Source organism: Hyaena hyaena, unplaced genomic scaffold (assembly GCF_003009895.1).
Source record: "Hyaena hyaena isolate Hyena2069 unplaced genomic scaffold, ASM300989v1 scaffold_18, whole genome shotgun sequence".
NCBI lineage: Eukaryota > Metazoa > Chordata > Mammalia > Carnivora > Hyaenidae > Hyaena > Hyaena hyaena.
In genome coordinates this window covers 2,355,614-2,375,743 of record NW_024080649.1, presented here as the reverse complement: position 1 = coordinate 2,375,743, position 20,130 = coordinate 2,355,614, and the positions used below count along the sequence as shown (strand labels likewise).

General features: G+C 41.9%; 1 pseudogene; it reads left to right on the top strand.

Annotated features, from left to right (window-relative positions):
- Positions 1-2,125: 2,125 nt before the first annotated feature.
- Positions 2,126-2,414, top strand: LOC120225459 (annotated as a pseudogene).
- Positions 2,415-20,130: the final 17,716 nt, after the last annotated feature.

Genomic DNA, 20,130 nt, shown 5'->3' with positions numbered 1-20,130 from the left:
GACAGAGAAAAAATACCTTGAGGATCAAAGTTAGGAACTAAATACACGTTCTCCTCAGAAACCATTCAAACAAGAAGAGAATGGAGTGAAATATTTACAGTGTTGAGAGAAAAACTCCACCAATTTAGCATTCTGTATGTTGTGAAATTATCTTTCAAAAGTGAAAGAGAAATGGGGGCACTTGGATGGCTCAGTTGATGGAGTGTCCAACTTCTGCTCAGGTCATGATCCCATGGTTGTTGTCAGTGCAGAGCCCGCTTCTGATCCTCTGTCCCCCTCTCTCTGCCTCTCCCCTGCTTATGCTCTCTCAAAAAAAAAAAGAAAGAAAGAAAAAGAAAAAAGTAAAGGAGAAATAAAGTTTTCCTCAGACAAACAAAAATTGAGAATTTGCTGCTAGTTGACCTGCCTTGCAAGGAATGTTAAAAGAATTTCTTTAGAGAGAAGGAAATTTATATAGGTCATAAGCCCAGATCTACATAAAGAAAGAAAGAGCACTGGGGTGCCTGGATGGCTCAGTCAGTTAGGCATCAGACTCTTGATTTCAGCTTAGGTCATGATTTCACAGTTCATGAGATTGAGCCCCACACTGGGCTCTGCACTGGCAGTGTGGAGCCTGCTTGGGATTCTCTCTCTCTCTCTCTCTCTCTCTCTCAAAATGAGTAAACATTTTTAAAAAAGGGAAAAAAAGGACATCAAAGAAGGAATAACTGAAGGTAAAATAAAAACTTCTCTTTTTATTATTCTCTTTTATGTGTTTATTTATTCATTGAGAGAGAGCAAGAGAAGGGAAGAGAGAGAGAGGGGAAAGAGGGAATCCCTATCAGGCTCCACACTGTCAGTGCAGAGCCCAATGTGGGGGTCGATCTCATGAATCGTGAGATCATGACCTGTGCAGAAATCAAGAGTCGATGCTTAACTGACTGGGCCACCAAGGAGCTATTCTTTTTTCTATTCTTAATTGATCTACAGATAAGTTTCTTCAAAAAAATAATATTTGATTTGAATAATATAAGATTTGAAGTTTCTTCAAAATAATAAATAGCCACAATGTATTTGATTATGTATGCTTATCTATACATATGCTTATGCACATGTCAGATAAATGATATCAGTGATATCAGTGATACAAAGGGATAAGATGGAGAATCAAGATTGTTTTGTTATCATAAGGTACTCACACAACCTGTAAAGCAGCTACCCTCTATCTGAGGGTAGACTTGGATAAGTTATAAACGTGTATTGCAAACTCAAGGCAATTACTAAAAAAAGAAAAAAAGGAGGAGGAGGAGGAGAAAAGGAAGAAGTAAACTCATATGCTAAGAAAGAAGAGAAAATGGAATTATATAAAATATTCAATAAAAACCACAAAAGCAGAAAAAGAACAGGAGACAAAAATAAGAACAAAGAACAAAGAGTGCCTCAGTGGTTCAGTTGGTTAGGCATTTGACTCTTGATTTTGGCTTAGGTCATGATTTCATGGTTCATGAGTTGGAGCCCCGTGTTGGCTCCATGTTGACAGTGTAGAGCCTGCTTAGAATTCTCTCTCTCTCTCCCTGCCCCTCCTCCACTTGTTCTCTCTCTCAAAATAAATAAACATTTAAAAAACAAAGAACAAGGAGAGAAAATAGAAAACAGTTGCAAATGTGGCAGATATTATTCCAACTATATCAATAATCACTATGAACACCAATGGTCTAAATGCACCAATGAAAAGACACATTGTTAGGGAAGATCAAAAACCAAGACCTAACTATATGTCATTTATGAGAAACCCTCCCGTTAAATATAAAGACACATATAGATTAAAAGTAAATGGATGGAGAAAGATACACCATTCTAACACTAATTAAAAGAAAGCAAGACTAATTATACTAACTTTAGACAGAACAGACTTCTTCAGGGATAAAGAGGGGCACTGAATAATGATAAAGGGGTCAATTCTCCAAGAAGATATAACAATTCTTCTCATACAGATGTCTAACAACAGAGATTCAAAATATGTGAGGCAATGACTGGCAGAATTTCAGGGAGAAATAGATGAATCCAGTATCATGGTTGAAGACCTCAGCACTCCTCTATCAGAAATGGATAGTCCTCTCTGGGCTCAGGTCTAGTTTGCCCATCCATGACTAACTGCACCAAGAAGGTTGGAATTGTCAGTAAATATGGGACCCAATAAGGTGCCTCCCTCAGGAAAATGGTGAAGAAGACTGAAATAAGCCTGCATGCCAAGTACACTTGCTCCTTCTGTGGCAAAACCAAGATGAAAAGATGAGCTGTGGAAATCTGGCATCATGGTTTTTGCATGAAAAGTGTAGCTGGTGGTGCTGGACCTACGACACTATTACCACAGCACTTCTGCTATCACAGTGAAGTCGGCCATCAAAAGACTGAAGGAGTTGAAAGACCAGTAGAAACTCCAACATTTGAAACATTGCTAGCCTGGGGCGCCTGGGTGGCTTAGTCGGTTAAGCGTCATGATCTTGCAGTTTGTGGGTTCGAGCCCCTCGCCGGGCTCTGGGCTGACTGCCAGCTCAGAGCCTGGAGCCTGCTTCGGATTCTGTGTCTCCCTCTCTCTCTGACCCTCCCCTGCTCACGCTGTCTCTCTCTCTCTCTCTCTCCTAGAAATAAATTTTTAAAAAAACATTAAAAAATTTTTAAAAAATAAAATCTCTTTAAAAAAAAAAGAAATGAAACATTGCTAGCCTATAATAAATGAGTTTATATAACAACAACAACAAAAAGAAATGGATAGACCCAGCAGTCAGAAAATAATTCAGTACACAGTTGAACTCAACATTACCATCAATCAACTGATATAATGGACATCTATAGACTACTTCATCCAACAATAACAGAATACACATTCTTCTCAAGCTCGCATGGAATATTCACCAAGATGGGCCACATTCTGGGCCATAAAATACACCTTAACAAATTTAAAAGCATAGAAACCATACTATGTCTGCTATCAGACCACATGGAATTAAAATGAGATATCAATAACAGAGAGATAGCTGGAAAATCCCCCCCAAACTTAGAGATTAAACAACATACCTCTAGATGAGGCAAAGAAGAAATATCAAGGTAAATTTTAAAATATTTTGGATGAAAAAAATGCAAACACAACGTATCAAAATTTGTGGGATACAGCAAAAATAGTTCTTAAAGGGAAATTTATAGTATTGAATCATTTATAGTATTCAATCTTTCTAATATAGAAAAGCAGAAAGATTTAAAATCAATCATCTAAGCTACCACCTTAAGAAAGTAGAAAAATAAAAAAAAAATTAAATCCAAAATAAGGAGAAGAAATAATAAAAATTAGAGCAGAAATCACTTAAATTGAAAACAGGAAATCAAAGAGAAAATCAATAAAACCAAAGGCTGGTTCTTTGAAAAGATCAATAAAATCAATAAGCTTATAGCCAGGGTAAGAAAAAAAGGGGGTACAAATTGCTCATATCAGAAGTGAGTGAGGGGACATTACTACAGGTCCTGTGGACATTAAAAGGATAATCAAGGAATACTATAAACAAGCCTATAAACGTCCACAAATATGATAATTAGATAAAATTAACCAATTCCTTGAAAGACACAATCTCCTACAACTTATACAAGAAGATATAGACAATCTATATTAATTTAAAAATGGAATCAATAATCAATAACCTTTCAGAACAGAAAACATCATACCCAGATGTGTTCCCAGTGAATGCTATCCAGCATTTAAGGAAGAAATTATACCAACTCACCACAATCTTTTCCAGAAGATAGAAGCAGAGGGATTACTTCTTAACTCATTCTATAAGGCCAACATTACTTTAATACCAAAACCAGACAAAGACATTACAAGAAAAGAAAACTAAAGACAAATATCTCATGGACATATTTGTCATATCAGCAAAGTATTTGCTAGTCAAATCCACCAATGTATAAAAACTGTATATAATGAAATTTATACCAGGTATGCAAAGCTGGTCCAACATTCAAAAATCAATTAATGTGGGGCCTCTGGGTGGCTCAGTCACCTGAGCATGTGACTTCTGCTCAGGTCATGATCTCATAGTTCGTGGGTTCAAGCCCCGTGTTGGGCTCTGTGCTGACAGCTCAGAGCCTGGAGCCTGCTTCTAATTCTGTGTCTCCCTCTCTCTCTGTCTCTCCATTGCTTGTGTTCTGTCTCTCTCTCTCTAAAATGAATAAACATATTAAAAAATGTTCTTGCAAGATTGGGGTCTGAGGGACAGGCACACTCAGGGCGTCACAGCCTACAATTTATCTCCTAGCATGTACTAAGTACTACAGAGGTTACAGCCTTACCCAGACCTGGCCTATGCCCATGTAAGGCAAAAAGTAATCTGGTTAGGGGCGCCTGGGTGGCTCAGTCGGTTGAGCGTCCAGCTTCGGCTCAGGTCATGATCTCACGGTTCATGGGTTCGAGCCCCGCATCGGGCTCTGTGCTGACCACCAGCTCAGAGCCTGGAGCCTGCTTCGGATTCTGTGTCTCCCTCTCTCTCTGACCCTCCCCTGCTCATGCTGTCTCTATCTCCCTCTCAAAAATAAATAAAACATTAAATATTTTTAAATAAATAAAACCTATTAATGTAATCCATCACATCAACAGGCTAAAAAATATTTCATATCAGTAAATGCAGAAAAAGCATTTGACAAAATTCAACACCCGTTAATGATTAAAATTGTCAGTAAACTAGGAATGGGGAGGAACTTCCTCAACTGGATAAATAGTATCTACAAAACACCTGCTGCTAACATCATAGTTAGGGACAAGAAACTTAAAGCTTTCATACTTAAAGATGAGGAACATGGCACAATGTCCCCTCTTACTACTGCTTTTCAACATCATAATGTTGAAACTAATTCAATAAGATGAGAAAAGGAGGGGCTCTCTGCTCTCACTTCTTCTCAGCTTACATTTGATTTCTATCCTATGTGAAACCAAGGATCCTTTTGGCTAGTCCTGCAGGACCCCCTTTGAGTTCTCAGACCCAGGCAGCCTACACCAAAAATGTGAGAAATAAGCCCATGACCCAATCAAAGGAGGGATGCAGAGACTCAGAGCACAGTGAAGTGAGAGGCTTTAATCAGTGTTCTTGTTGGGGTACCTGGGTGGCTCAGTTGGTTGAGCATCTGACTTTGGCTCAGGTAATGATCTCATGGTTCGTGGGTTTGAGCCCCACTTCAGGCTCTATGCTGACAGCTCAAAGCCTGGAGCCTGGTATTCTGTGTCTTCCTCTCTCTCTGTCTCTCCATTGCTTGTGTTCTGTCTCTCTCTCTCTAAAATGAATAAACATATTAAAAAATGTTCTTGCAAGATTGGGGTCTGAGGGACAGGCACACTCAGGGCGTCACAGCCTACAATTTATCTCCTAGCATGTACTAAGTACTACAGAGGTTACAGCCTTACCCAGACCTGGCCTATGCCCATGTAAGGCAAAAAGTAATCTGGTTAGGGGCGCCTGGGTGGCTCAGTCGGTTGAGCGTCCAGCTTCGGCTCAGGTCATGATCTCACGGTTTGTGGGTTCGGGCCCCGCATCGGGCTCTGTGCTGACAGCTAGCTCGGAGCCTGGAGCCTGTTTCGGATTCTGTGCCTCCCTCTCTCTCTGATCCTCCCCTGCTCATGCTGTCTCTGTCTCTCTCTCTCAAAAAAAAAAAAGTAATCTGGTTAATGTGTGATTTACATCCACATTCCCTGAGGTGAGTCAGTCCCTCCTCCCTTGGTTCTTAAGCACATGCTCATTTCAAGTCCCACAAAAATAAGCCCATGAAAGGGAGAGGAGAAGAGTCAGAAAGTGAAGTGTCTAAGGGTTTTGGACTCCATTGTGTGAGGGGAGTGGCTTTTGTACATATTTCCAGTAGGCTGTAAACCTATTAATTAGATAGCACAGAGTTTTATTTGGTATTTCTGAGAACGAATCATCTCCCTTCTGACAAAAAAGACCCAAAATGGTCAACACAATATTGAAGAACAAAGTTGGAATACTCATACTACCCAGCTTCAAGACTTAATATTAACCTACAATAATCAAGACAGTGTGGTATTAGCAAAAGCATGGACAAGTAGATCAATAGAACAGAGGGGAGAGCCCAGAAATAGACCCACATAAATATAGTCAATTGATCGTTGAAAAGGAGCAAAGGCAACACAAGGGAGAATATTCTTTTCAGCAAATGGTACTGGAACAATTGGGCATCCACATGCAAAAGAGAGAGAAAAGAAAAGAAGAGAAGAGAAGAGAAGAGAAGAGAAGAGAAGAGAAGAGAAGAGAAGAGAAGAGAAGAGAAGAGAAGAGAAGAGAAGAGAAGGGAAGGGAAGGGAAGGGAAGGGAAGGGAAGGGAAGGGAAGGGAAGGGAAGGGAAGGGAAGGGAAGGGAAGGGAAGGGAAGAGAAGAGAAGAGAAGAGAAGAGAAGAGAAGAGAAGAGAAGAGAAGAGAAGAGAAGAGAAGAGAAGAGAAGAGAAAAGAAAAGAAAAGAAAAGAAAAGAAAAGAAAAGAAGGACGGATGGACAACGGACCTTACACCCTTCACAAAAATTAACTCACAATCCATCATAGACATAAGGGTAAAACTATAAATCCTTCATAGAAAATCACATAGGAGGAAATATGGATGCCCTTGACTTTGGCAATGACTTCTCTCTCTCTCTCTCTCTCTCTCTCTAAGTAAACTCTACCCCTAAGGTGGGGCTTGAACACATGACCCCAAGACCCCAAGATCAAGACTCACATACTCCACTGACTAAGCCAGCCAGGCACCCCAGTAATGACCTTTTACATACAACACCAAAGACATAATCTATGGCAGAAAGAATTGATAAGCTAGGCTTCATTAAAATTAAAAATGTCTGCTCTGTGAAAGGCTCCTTGAAGAAAAGGAAGTCACAGACTGCATTTACAAAAGACATACCTGATAAAGAACTATCATCCAAAATACAGAAAAACTCTTAAAATTCAATGAGAAAACAAAGGACCCAATTAAGAAATGGGCAAAAAACTTGAGAAGATATACAGCTGAAAAATAAGCATTTGAAAAGATGCTTCACATCTGGTCTTCAGGGAAATGCAAACTAAAAAAAAATATTTTTAATGCTTATTTATTTTTGAGAGAGAAAGAAAGAGACAGCATGAGAAAGAGCAGAGAGAGAGGGAGATACAAAATCTGAAGCAGGCTCCTGGCTCTTAACTGTCAGCACAGAACCTGATGCATGGCTTGAACTCAGGAGCCAAGTTGTGAGCTTGTGACCTGAGCTGAAGTCAGACGCTCAACCAACTGAGCCACCCAAGTGCCCCAGGAAATACAAATTAAAACCACGAGATAACACTACACACCTAGAATAGCCAGCGGGCAGGACACGAATAACACCAAATGCAGACAGGGATGCGGAACAACAGAGGTCTCATTCATTGAGAGTGGAACCCTCACTGCAAGGGAGTATGGGAAGTGTTCTTCCTCCATCTCCAGCTGGAAGAGGGTAGAATAAATCAATCTGAGAGAGCCAATCCACTCCACCCTCCATAGAGGTGACACCATATTACACTCCCAACAACACAGAACTTATGAACTCTTTGAGCTTTACTAATTTAACACATGAAAAACAGTACCTGATTGTTTTAATTGGCATTTCTCTTATTATGGGAGAGGTTGAGTATTCTCTCTTAGAGACCACCACAGTGTGCATCTCTGTGCATAGAATTCAGTATTCAGTGTCGATGCTGCCCCCTGGAGTTGTACAATATGATGGCCCTGTAATATGGTTACATACCATTTGAATTTCCTTTTGCAAATTCTTTATGTACTTTGCTCACATGCTGGCTTTCTTTTTTCACAATATATTTAACTGGAAATACTTGGGGTCTGAGAATATGGCATCTCCAGTACCACAGCTTTCTAAACCTAAACTTTACCTAGTGTGATGGTTAACTTTTTATTTTTTATTTTTTATTTTTATTTATTTCTAGGAGAGAGAGAGACAGCGTGAGCAGGGGAGGGTCAGAGAGAGAGGAAGACACAGACTGTGAAACAGGCTCCAGACTCTGAGCTGGCAGTCAGCACAGAGCCCGACGCGGGGCTCGAACCCATGAACTGCAAGATCATGACCTAAGCGAAAGTCGGACGCTTAACCGACTAAGCCACCCAGGCGCCCCGATGGTTAACTTTTTAAAGTTTATTTTTATTTATTTTGAGAGATTTAGCGCATGCGCACTAGCAGGGAGGGGCCGAGCAAGAGGGAGAGAGAAAATCCCAAGCAGGCTACCCACTCTCAGCACAGAGCCCGACTCAGGGCTTGATCCCCTGAACCTCGAGATCCTGACCTAATCCAAGATCAAGACTCGGACGCTCAACCTGACTGAGCCACCCAAGTGCCCTGATGGTTAATTTTGTGTCAGCTTGACTTGGCTAAGGGATGCCTGCATAGCCAGTTAAATATTATTTCTAAATGTTTTTCTGCTGGTGTTTCTGGAGGAGATTAGCATTTGAGTCAGTAGACTGAGTAAAGAAGACTGTACTCACCAATGCTGGTGGACATCATCAAATTCACTGAGAGCCTGAATAGAACACAAAGGCTGAGAAAGGGTGACTTTACTTTTCTGTTTGAGCTAGAGACATCCATCTTCTCCTGCCATCAGATATCTGTGCTCCTGGTTCTCAATCCCCTGGACTCAAACTGGGACTTACATCATTGCCCCTCCCCCACTTCTCAGGACTTTGGCTTTGAACTAGAACCACATCACCAGCTTTCCCGGGCCCTAGCTTGAGGACAGCAGACTGTGGGACTTCTCAGCCTCTATAAATGCATGAGCCAATCCCTCATAATAAATCTTGTTCTATATATATCTATCTTATCAGTTATGTTTCTCTAGAGAACTCTAAATAATCGACCCAGTGACCCAACCTTTTTTTTCCCTTTTGAGTCATCTCCTTCCCAAATGATGGTCCCAGGAAGAGGTAGAGAGGAACAGCCTCAACTCTGAATGCCGCAAGCATTTCAAATTCTGGAGCTCTAGAACTTTGAGTTTAAATTGTCGTGAAAGTGCTTTCTCAACACCAGTTTACACAAAATTCGAGTTTGCCTCCTGCCTGCCACAGATTTAATTATGAATCATGCTGGATGGACGGATGAGGACACAGTGTGCCCAGTGAGCTGGGCAGCCATTCCTGTCTGCTGGGCTTGTATTCTTGTGGTTTATAATGCCTTTGTGGGTGAATAATAACCTTGCGTTCATGCCAGGCCTTTAGGTCTTTGCTGATGACCTATAGAGGCTGGAAGCCTGAGATCTCAAATTCAACAGCAGGCCTTTTAAGCTTGGTCAATCAATCAGGCCACATAGAGGCACAGAAAGTACAATCTGCTGATGCAGAAGGACCCAAGTACCCAGAAGAACACACCACTTGCCTGGAAGTGTGGGGCTGAATTTTTTTTCCCTTGAAAATGCCCAGTTCCTAGGGGGTTTCAGGTGCTCCTGAAGTGGCAGCGCCAGCTACGAGTATATTTAGGAATTTTCCTCTAAGTCCTGATGTGATGCACCAAATTCCATCATTAGATATTCATTCCTTTGACTTAAACCTTCTCCTAATAACTTGGTACTCCCTCCTCACTTACTGATTATTTCCCACTTGGTCAGGCTCAAACTGTCCCAGTCATTTTTAATCCCTGCCTCTCTTCTTCCCTTCCTCCCCTCCTTCATCTAATTAATCATGAAGTCTTTTCGATTATTCCTCCAGAGTATCTCTAGGGAAAGCCTACTTTATGGTAAGAATACTGGTTGTGTGGCCTTGAACAAGAGACTAAAACTCTCTCTGAGCCTTAGTTTCTTTACTGGTAAAGTGAAGCTAACAACATCCTCCCTCACAGAGTTTTTGTAAAGATGAAAAAGTACATGGTCTTATTTTAAAAAACACGCACCCACCCACACCATTTCCTCTGAAGCCTCTTTGGCTGACTATTGTCAAGCTTAGAGATTTATAAGATGCTTTGTACATATTATATTTTAAAACACACACATAAATAATATGTTGTTTTATAAACGTGAGATAATATTCTGTATTTTGAAAAAAAAACCAATGTGGCCCAAGCTGGTCCTCTCCTTTCTGTTCCCTCCTCCACGACCCTAATTTAGGTCCTTATTCATTTCTGTAACCAGCTTCTTAACCACTCAACCAGCCTCCGTGCCCTCACCAGCACCCCCACCTACAGTTTTCCCCTCTCCAAACATCCTCCTCCTCACTGCTGCTGCTCAGTTAATTGTTCTAAAACACTCGTCAGATTATGACCTCCTCATACTCAAAAACCTTCTATGGCTCCCATCACCTTTGAGTATTAAGTCCCAACTCCTGGTAACAAAGGCTCTCCTAAACCGGCCCAAACCTAGTCCAGTTCAACAGGCATTTCCTGAGTGCCCACTGTGTGCCAGCCGCAGGCTTGGCACAGGGATGGATTCCCCAAGAATAAGATGTAGTCTCCTCCACCATCTACTGGGGACTCAGCTAGATGAACAGACATTTTCTAGAATACATGGTAAACAGTAGGAGAAAGGTAATCCCAGGGAGCTACAGGATCTCCAGGAAGCATCTGCCTTTCCGGTCATGTCCTCACCCCCTATTATCCAAATCCTCCCCATTCTGTGTCTCAAATATATCATGGCACCTCCATCTTTACCCCCAGGTGGGTAGGGCCTGGAGACTCAGATAACGACACCTGCTGCACGTTATTCCATTCATTCGTTAGGCCGCTGCCAAGACTGCACACTCTTCAAGGGCATTGACAGTAGAATGGATAAATCAATTGATGCAGTCACTCAGTGGAATACTGCACAGCAATGAGATGAATGGGCTATGGCAACGTGCACTAACATGGATCAATCTCACAGACATAACACTGAGTGGAAAATGCAGACCCAGGAGGGTACATAGCATTATGATTCCATTTACATAAGTCCAAGTATAGCAAAAAAAAATCTATAGTGTTAGAAGTCAGGATACCCAAGTTTCATGAAACAATGCTTACTCTTAGTATGTGTGATGTGTTCTATTGTTTCTTTCTGGTACTATTTCTTTCTTTCCTTTTTAAGTGCTAGTCATCACTCATTTAATTGGCCCGAAAAAAGGGTCTAAACCTACAGTTTGAAAAACACACTAGGGGCGCCTAGGTGCTTCAATTGGTTAAGCGACCAACTCTTGATTTTAGTTCAGGTTATGATCTCACGGATTGTGAGATTGAGCCCCACACTGGGCTCTATGCTCACAGGATGGAGCCTGCTTGGTATTCTCTCTCCTCCTCTCTGTCCCTCCCATGCTCGTGTACTCACTCTCTCAAAATTAATAAACATTAAGAAATAAATAAAAAGAAAGTGAGCAAACTAAGTAGTCCTCCTTCAACCTCACTTTTTCCTTGAGCTCCTACTTCATAGCATGCTTCCCCTTCACAAAAGAGCTTCTGTCCACACTGCTGTCCCTCTCTCCTCCTTCTTTCCTCATCCTGCACTGGCTAACTTTGAGTTATCTGTTGCATTAAATCCACTCTAGCAGCCAACAACTTCCATGTCACCAATCAAGAGATCACTTCTCTGCTTGCTCTGAACCAAGAGGTATTAACCTGTCTTGGCATATGTGATGGGTAATTATGAGTCATCTTGGCTAGGCCAATGGTGCCCAGATTTGGCCTAGCATTATTCTGGATGTTTCTGTGAAGGTGTTTTTGGATGAGTTTTACATTTAAATCAGTGGACTCTGAGTAAAGCAGATTGCTCTCCATAATTTGGGTGGTCCACATCCCATCAGTTGAAGGCCTAAACAAAACAAATGGCTGATGTCACCTGAGCAAAAGGAAATTCTGTCATCAGACTTCTTTTGGATTTCATCTGCAACACTGGCTCTTCCTGGTTTGCCAGCAGACTGCCTTTGGGCTTGAACTGCAAATCTTCCCTGTGTCTCCAGCAAACTGATTCCCCCAGCAGATTTTCAATTCTCCAAGCCTTTGCTATTGTATAAGTCAATTCCTTAAGAGAAATTTCTTTCTATATATATTTACATTCTATCGGTTCCATTTCTCTGGAGAACCTTGACTAATACAATATCTAACTCTGCGTCCCCTGGTCTGTTCTTTATTCACTGGCCTCTGGGGAGATTCTCAATGATGTAATAAATATAAATAAGGTTTAATACATACACAATATTGGGGCACTTGGGTGGCTCAGTCAGTTGAGTATCCATCTTTGGCTCAGGTCATAATCTCATGGCTCATGGGTTCGAGCCCCGCATTGGGCTCTGTGCTAAACACTTGCTCAGAGCCTGGAGGCTGCTTCAGATTCTGTGTCTCCTTCTCTCTCTGCCCCTCACCCACTCATGCTCTGTCTCACTCTGTCTCTCAAAAATAAATAAATGAAAAGAAAAATTTTAATATATATACAATATTTATAAATTGAATTATCATCATTATTCTCTCTTTAAAGAACCTGTTTCCTCAAAGTATTACCCCTCTGGCTCAGTAGGAAGTGCCTCCATCATCAGGTTTCTGAATGCCCATCTTCTGCCTCCAGTAGGTTCACAAGGTGGCTTTCTGGACTCTACTTTCTACATCTTATTAATTGATTGAATGCCTGCCATTTCCTAGCTGTGAGATTCTGAGCAAATTATTTACCTCTCTGACTCAGTCCCTTCACTTATAGAATAGGAAAAATAGAAGAACCTACCCCATAACGTTGTTGTGAGAATTAAATTAAAATGCTCAGCATGGGGGCGCCTGGGTGGCTTAGTCGGTTAAGCGTCTGACTTTCACTTAGGTCATGATCTCGCGGTTCTTGGGTTCGGGCCCCTCGTAGGGCTCTGTGCTGACTGCCAGCTCAGAGCCTGGAGCCTGTTTCGGTCTGTGACTCCCTGTCTCTCTGACCCTCCCCTGCTCACGCTGTCTCTCTCTCTCTCCTAGAAATTAAAAAAAAAAAAAAAAAAACTTTAAAAAAAAAATAAATAAAATGCTCAGCATGCAGCAAGCATTAAATAGATGTTTGCTAAGTGTGGGCTTTCATTGTGGAACATTAGGGTAATCCCAATTGCCTCCCACCTTGTCCCCTCTCTAAAGGACTATATTGGTTAGCTATTACAGTATAATAAACCATCCCAAAACTTGGTGGCTTGAAACAATTCCTTGTGGGGGCACCTGGGTGGCTCAGTTGGTTAAGCATCCAACTTCGGCACAGGTCATGATCTCATGGTTTGTGAGTTTGAGCCCCACATTGGGCTCTGTGCTGACAGCTCAGAGCCTGGAGCTGCTTCGAATTCTGTGTCTCCGTCTCTCTCTGTCCCTCCCCCACTCATGCTCTGCCTCTCTCTCTCTCAAAAATAAATAATAAAACATTAAAAAAAAATTCCTTGTGAACCTGTGGGCCAGCTGGGCAGTTCTGCTGATCTGAGTGGGCTTGTCTAATCTCTACTGGGCCCATTCATGTATCTGCAGTCAGCCAGCAAGCAGGCTGCCAGTGGCTGGTGGGTCTAGGATGGCCTTGCTCACATGTCTGGCTTCTGGTTGGGCAGCAAGAGTGACTGGGTCTTGATGCTCCAGCAGTCTAGCCTGGGCTTGTTTTCATGGAAGAGGCAATGTTCCAAGAGAAAGAGCAGAAGTATGAAAGGTTTCTTGGGGTCCAGATGTGGCACACCATCACTACCACTGCATTCTAAGGCTGGTCTAGATCCAGGGGCTGCAGAAATAGACCCTACCTTTTAGAGGGGGGAGGTGCAAAGTCATATTATGAAGGGTAAGGACACCAGGAAAGGCCAGGATGGCCAGTTTTGATATCAAACTACCACCAGAACATTGGTGCCTGGTGTGGGGAGTTCAGAATATACATGTCACTTGAGGTAGCAGGGGAATCACCTCCCAGTTTTGAAGCCAGATCAAACTGGATTTAAACACCAGCTCCGGGGCGCCTGGGTGGCTTAGTCTGTTAAGCGTCCGACTTTCGCTTAGGTCATGATCTCGCGGTTCGTGGGTTCGGGCCCCACGTCGGGCTCTGTGCTGACTGCCAGCTCAGAGCCTGGAGCCTGTTTCAGTCTGTGACTCCCTCTCTCTCTGACCCTCCCCTGCTCACGCTGTCTCTCTCTCTCTCTCCTAGAAATAAATAAAAACCTTAAAAAAAAAAAAAAAAAAAAACACCAGCTCCATCAGCTACCTTGCGAAGTTGGGTGATTTACTCTACCTCCCCCAGCCTCAGTATCCTCATAGGTTGTTGTGAAGATTACACAGGTTATGGAGGGAAGGGGCAGAGTACATGCACTGCGCATAGCACACACAGAGCAAATATTCAACAAAGAGAAGTCATATCATTCTTAGAGCACAGGCCCATCCTGGGCTGTGCCGAATCCTCCCTCTGCTTCCCACAGCTGAGGAGATGGAAACCAGGCTAAGCAGGACTGTGATTTCAGATGGGGAACCATGAAATGGCAATTACAGAGTCAGAGCTTAATTACAGTTCTTTGAGAGAGCGAAAAGTGAGGAATGCAATCTGGAAGGCAGAGGGAAGGGGACTGGAGGCAGAGGGCTGGGAGAGAGATAGGGAGGCCTGAAAACAGAGAAACTGAGCCATCGGAAAGGCATCTCCCCTCATCCTCTAAAAAAATATTAATGATACTTTAATGTCACATTTTGTTGCTCTGACTACAAAATTACTCCAGGGTACCTGGCTAGCTCAGTCGGTTGAGCCATCTGACTTCAGCTTGGGTCCTTTGAGTCGCGTATCAGGCTCACTGCTGTCAGTGCAGAGCCCGCTTCAGATCCTCTGTCCCCCTCTCTCTCTGCCCCTCCTTCCTTTCTCTCAAAAATTCATAAATATTTAAAAGTTAAAAAATAAGGGTCACCTGGGTGGCTCAGTTGGTTAAGCGTCCAAATTCAGCTCAGGTCATGATCCCACAGTTCGTGGGTTCAAACCCTACATCAAGGCTCTGTGCTGACCACTCAGAGCCTGGACCCTGCTTCGGATTCGGTGTCTTCCTCTCTCTCTGCCCCTCCCCCGCTCATGCTTTGTCTCTTTCTCTCTCAAAAATAAACATTAAAAATTTTTTAATTTTTTTTATAGTTTATTTATTTTTGAGACAGAGAGAGACAGAGCGTGAGCGGGGGAGGGGCAGAGAGAGAGGAAGACACCGAATCCGAAGCAGGGTCCAGGCTCTGAGTGGTCAGCACAGAGCCTTGATGTAGGGTTTGAACCCACGAACTGTGGGATCATGACCTGAGCTGAATTTGGACGCTTAACCAACTGAGCCACCCAGGCGCCCCCATTAAAAAATTTTTAATAAAATAAAATAAAAACAAAAAACAAAATTACTGTTGATCATTTTCTGGAGTTTAAAATAAAAAATACATAGACTGAGGGCCTTTTGCTAAGTCAAATATGTTGGAGAATGACAAATTCTGTATGATCTCACTGATATGTGGACTCTAAAACAAAAAAACAGAAACAAAATGAAACTCATAGACACAGAGTAAAAATAGGTGGTTGCCAGAGGCAGGTGGGCAAAATGGGTGAAGATACAAACTTTCAGTTAGAAGGTAAGTAAGTCTTGGGGCTGTAATGTACTATATGTGTGATGACTATAGTTAATGCTGTATTGTATATTTGAAAGTTGCTAAGGGAGTAGATCTTAAAGGTTTTCATTACAAGAAAAAAAATTGTAATTATGTGTCATGATGGATGTCAGCTGGACTTATTTTGGTGATTGTTTCACAATATATACAATTATTGAATCATTATGTTGTACACCTGAAACTAATATATATGTCAATTAAATTTCAATTTAGAAGTACATAAGCTATTTCACCCATAACCAATCATACTGGCTGATATTTACATGAGCCTCAATACAAGAGCCCACATTCACAAATGCTTAATACTCCAGTGACTGATGGGGCTACCCCACATTGCAATCCCCATTGCATAGGGGAGGGGTGGAGACAGGGACACAGAGAATGTAAGTAACTCACCCAGGGTGTCACATCTAGCAAACAGCAGAGTGTGGATTCAATCCAAGCTACCTAGTGCCAGAGGCCTCGCATGTCACCACTGGGTCACATTTCCACCTGGACACAGCCGATGCTCGGTGTATTGCTCTCCATCTTCTCTCACTTTCAGGAAAGAGTACCAGTGTTTCATTACTTTTGAAAGACTATTTGAAAAAACTTATCTTTCTCTAATTTTATTTTTTTAGTACTATTCCCAGGAGAGTATTAGTTTATGTGCTGTCCTCCCTGCCTTTTTTGGTAATTTATAATTTTGATATAATTTCAAACTTATAGAAACATTGCAAGAATAGTGCAGTAAACTCCCAGAAGCTCTTTACTTATATTAACCAGTTGTTTACCCTTTGCTTTATCATTTTCTCTCTCCATATAAATATTTATATGGGCCTGGGATTAAATTGGAGACATCATGGCCTTTAACCCCTAAATACTTCAGTGTGTGTTTCCTCAGATTTCCATCCATAACCACAGACCAACTGGCAAACTCAGGGCATTTAATATTGCAACAGTACTATTATTAATGGTACTAATCTACAGTCCATATTTAAACCAATCAATCAGCTTTGTGTGTGTATGTGTATATATATATTATATCTTATATCATATGTATATACATATACATACACATATACATATATATACAATAATTCTTTCCCAATCCAGTATCTAAACAACTAGGATCTTGCTTTGCATGTAGTTGTCACATCACTTCAGCCTCCTTTAAAAGGGAATAGTGTCTCAGCCTTTGTCTTTTTTGACCTTGACATTTTTTATGATACAGCCCAGTTATTTTACAAAATGTTCCTCAATTTAGGTTTCTTCCAGTTTTTTTTCTATGCAGACATATACATACTATTTTAAAAATCAGTATCACATAGTTGTGCTATATTTTTAAATTTTTCATTTAAACAAAAAAGTGAACAGATCATAAGTGACACTGAACACATGTTACCAACACCCAGAATAAGGGACAAAACATGACCTGCCCCAGAAACACCTTGTGCCCTCTGTCAGTCCCTGACTTCCCCCCAACCCAAGGGTAACCACTAACTTGACCTTTAAAACAGAGGTTAGTTTTGTCTAATTTTGTGCTTTATATAAATGGACTTGTATAGTGAATAATACTATTTTTGAACCTGGCTTTTTCACTTAAAAATTTTATGAATGCTTTTCCATACATTGAAAGTTCTGTCCCAGCCTCATATTTAATGATTTCAGAGTATCTCTTCCAGGAAGTATACCATGATTTATCTGGTCAGTGTCCTGTTTTGGGGCATGTAACTTGTTTTCCATTTTTCCATATTATAAATCCTATCATAGCATAAGTCTCCCAAGCAAGGAGCAGCACAGGGTAGTAGCTAAAGCACAGCCCTCAAAGCTGTCCTGCCTGGATATGAATCCTGGATCTAACACTTGCTACGTGACTTCAGGCAAACTGCTTCATGGCTTGGTGCCTCAGTTTCCCCATATGTAAAATGGGGGGTGATGATAATGATGATGATGGCATCCGTGTCCTCTCATGTTGTAAGGATCTAAATGTATTAATAGAAATATAGTGCTTAAGGGGCGCCTGGGTGGCTTAGTCGGTTAAGCGTCCGACTTTCGCTTAGGTCAAGATCTCGCGGTTCGTGGGTTCGAGCCCTGCGTCGGGCTCTGTGCTGACTGCCAGCTCAGAGCCTGGAGCCTGTTTCAGTCTGTGACTCCCTCTCTCTCTGACCCTGCCCTGCTCGCGCTGTCTCTCTCTCTCTCTCTCTCCTAGAAATAAATAAAAAAAATTAAAAAAAAAAGAAATATAGTGCTTAATATAATGCTTGGCACAAATAAAATGCTCAATAAATATTAATCACTATTATCAGTCATTGGGAATATTTTCTAGAAGAAAAAAAGCATAATAAGTTGATCCTAATGGGCAGTTTTTTTTCTTTTTGTATGGTATTTGTTGGTAAAGTCACTGAGTGGGATTTGCTTCACAATATGATGAAGTGAGAAAGCCCCAGACTGGAGGGAATAAAACCCTGAGTCTCAGCCTTGCTTGCTAGTTTAGGAGCTGTTGTGTGATCTTTGAAAAGTCCTCTGATGTCTCTGATCTCCTATTTCCTCACATGAAGAAGTGGGACAACTAGTGCATACTCTGTAGTGGAAGGGTAAGTAGGCTGGCTTTGGGCTTGTGCAAAACTGAGCTTCAATTCTTACTCTGCTGCTTATTCTCCTAAAACCTTGGGCAAGTTACTTAACTTACTTAAACCCACTCACAAGGCTGCCGTGAGGACATAAAGATGCTTGGGAAAGACTTGCAGAGGGCCACACATGTAGGTTCACTATTCCTGTCTTTTTTTTTTTTTTTTTTTTTTAAGTAGGCTCCACACCCAGCCTCAAGACCAACACAGGACTTGAATTCACACAGGGCCTGATATCAAGACTTGAGCTAAAATCAAGAGTCAGATGCTTAACCAACTCGGCCATGCAGGTGCCCCTATTGTTGCTATTATTAATGTTACCAATCCTAGCCCCAAATTAAAGTAAGAGGAAATTATAAACTTTCAAGTGTTTTTATTGAATAGGTTAGGAGCACGAGCTCTTACATAGGGGAGCTGTTTGGCAGAGTGGCAAATCAGGGTGAAACAGCAAACAATGCAAGTTCTAAAGTTTGTGGGGAAAGGTATAAATAAGAAGCAAAACAACTTCAAGTTGGGACAGCCCCATTTCCCAAACTTGCCCAATTATAGGACTCACCTGGAGAGTTTTTCAAACTATAGATTCTGATCAGTGACTCTAAAGTGGAGCCCCAGAATCTTTATTTTTAACAGATGCTCCAGATCATTCTTATGATCACACACGTTGGGAACATAGGTTCTGAGCAGAGAGGAAGGCATGGACTCACTCCCTGGGGCAGCTGGGAGAGGTCAGGTAACTCTACATGGAAATCATCATGTACTGAGCACCTGCTAGGTGCCATGTACAAAGCTCAGTATGTTCCTACAATATTAATCGTTACAACAGATCTAAGAGAGATTATTGTCCCAGTTATACAGACGGGCAGCCCAAGGATCAAAGAGTTCAATGACTTGCCTGAGGTCATAGATAGCAAGATATCCAGGTGTCTCTGATTTCAAGTCTTAAGAACTAGCTAAACTGACTGGTCAGAACACTCAGCTCTGTCCATCAGGATAGATCATCCACTATGCATGTGATTATCACTGTGTCTACCACTTTACAGTTTTCAGAGAACTGAAAAAAAATGAGCAGGGGAAGGGCAGAGAGAGAGGGAGACACAGAATCCAAAGTAGGCTCTAGGCTCTGAGCTGTCAGCACAGAGCCCAACGTGGGGCTCGAACCCACAAACCACAAGATCATGACCTAAGCCAAAGTCGGATGTTCAACTGACTGAGCCACCCAGACTCCCCTTAGAGCACTTTTTTAAAAGTTTATTTATTTATTTTGAGAGAGAGTGCGTATAAGTGCTCAGAGGAGGGGCAGGGAGAGAGAGAGGGAGAGGGAGAGACAGAGAGAGAGAGAGAGAGAGAGAGAGAGAGGGAATCCCAAGTGGGCTCCATCAGAGTTGGAGGCAGAGCTTAAACATATGAACAGTGGTTCATGACCTGAGCTGAAACCAAGTGTTGGATGCTTGACTGGCTAGACACCCAGGTGCCCTCAGAGCACTTTTAAAAAACAGCCTTATTAAGGTATAATTTACAAATAAAATTCACCTGGGTTAAGCATGCAATTCGCTGGGTATTTTTATGAATTATTTTAATTTTTTTTTTTTATTTCTAGGAGAGAGAGAGACAGCTTGAGCAGGGGAGGGTCAGAGAGAGAGGGAGTCACAGACTGAAACAGGCTCCAGGCTCTGAGCTGGCTGTCAGCACAGAGCCCGACGCGGGGCTCGAACCCACGAACCGCGAGATCTTGACCTAAGCGAAAGTCGGACGCTTAACCGACTAAGCCACCCAGGCGCCCCTTTATGAATTATTTTAAAGTTTATGTATTGAGAGAGTGAGAAAGAGAGCATAAGAGTGGTAGGGGCAGAGAGAGAGAGAGAGAGAGAGAGAGAGAGAATCCCAAGCAGGCTCCACACTGTCAGCACAGAGCCCAATGAAGGGCTGGAT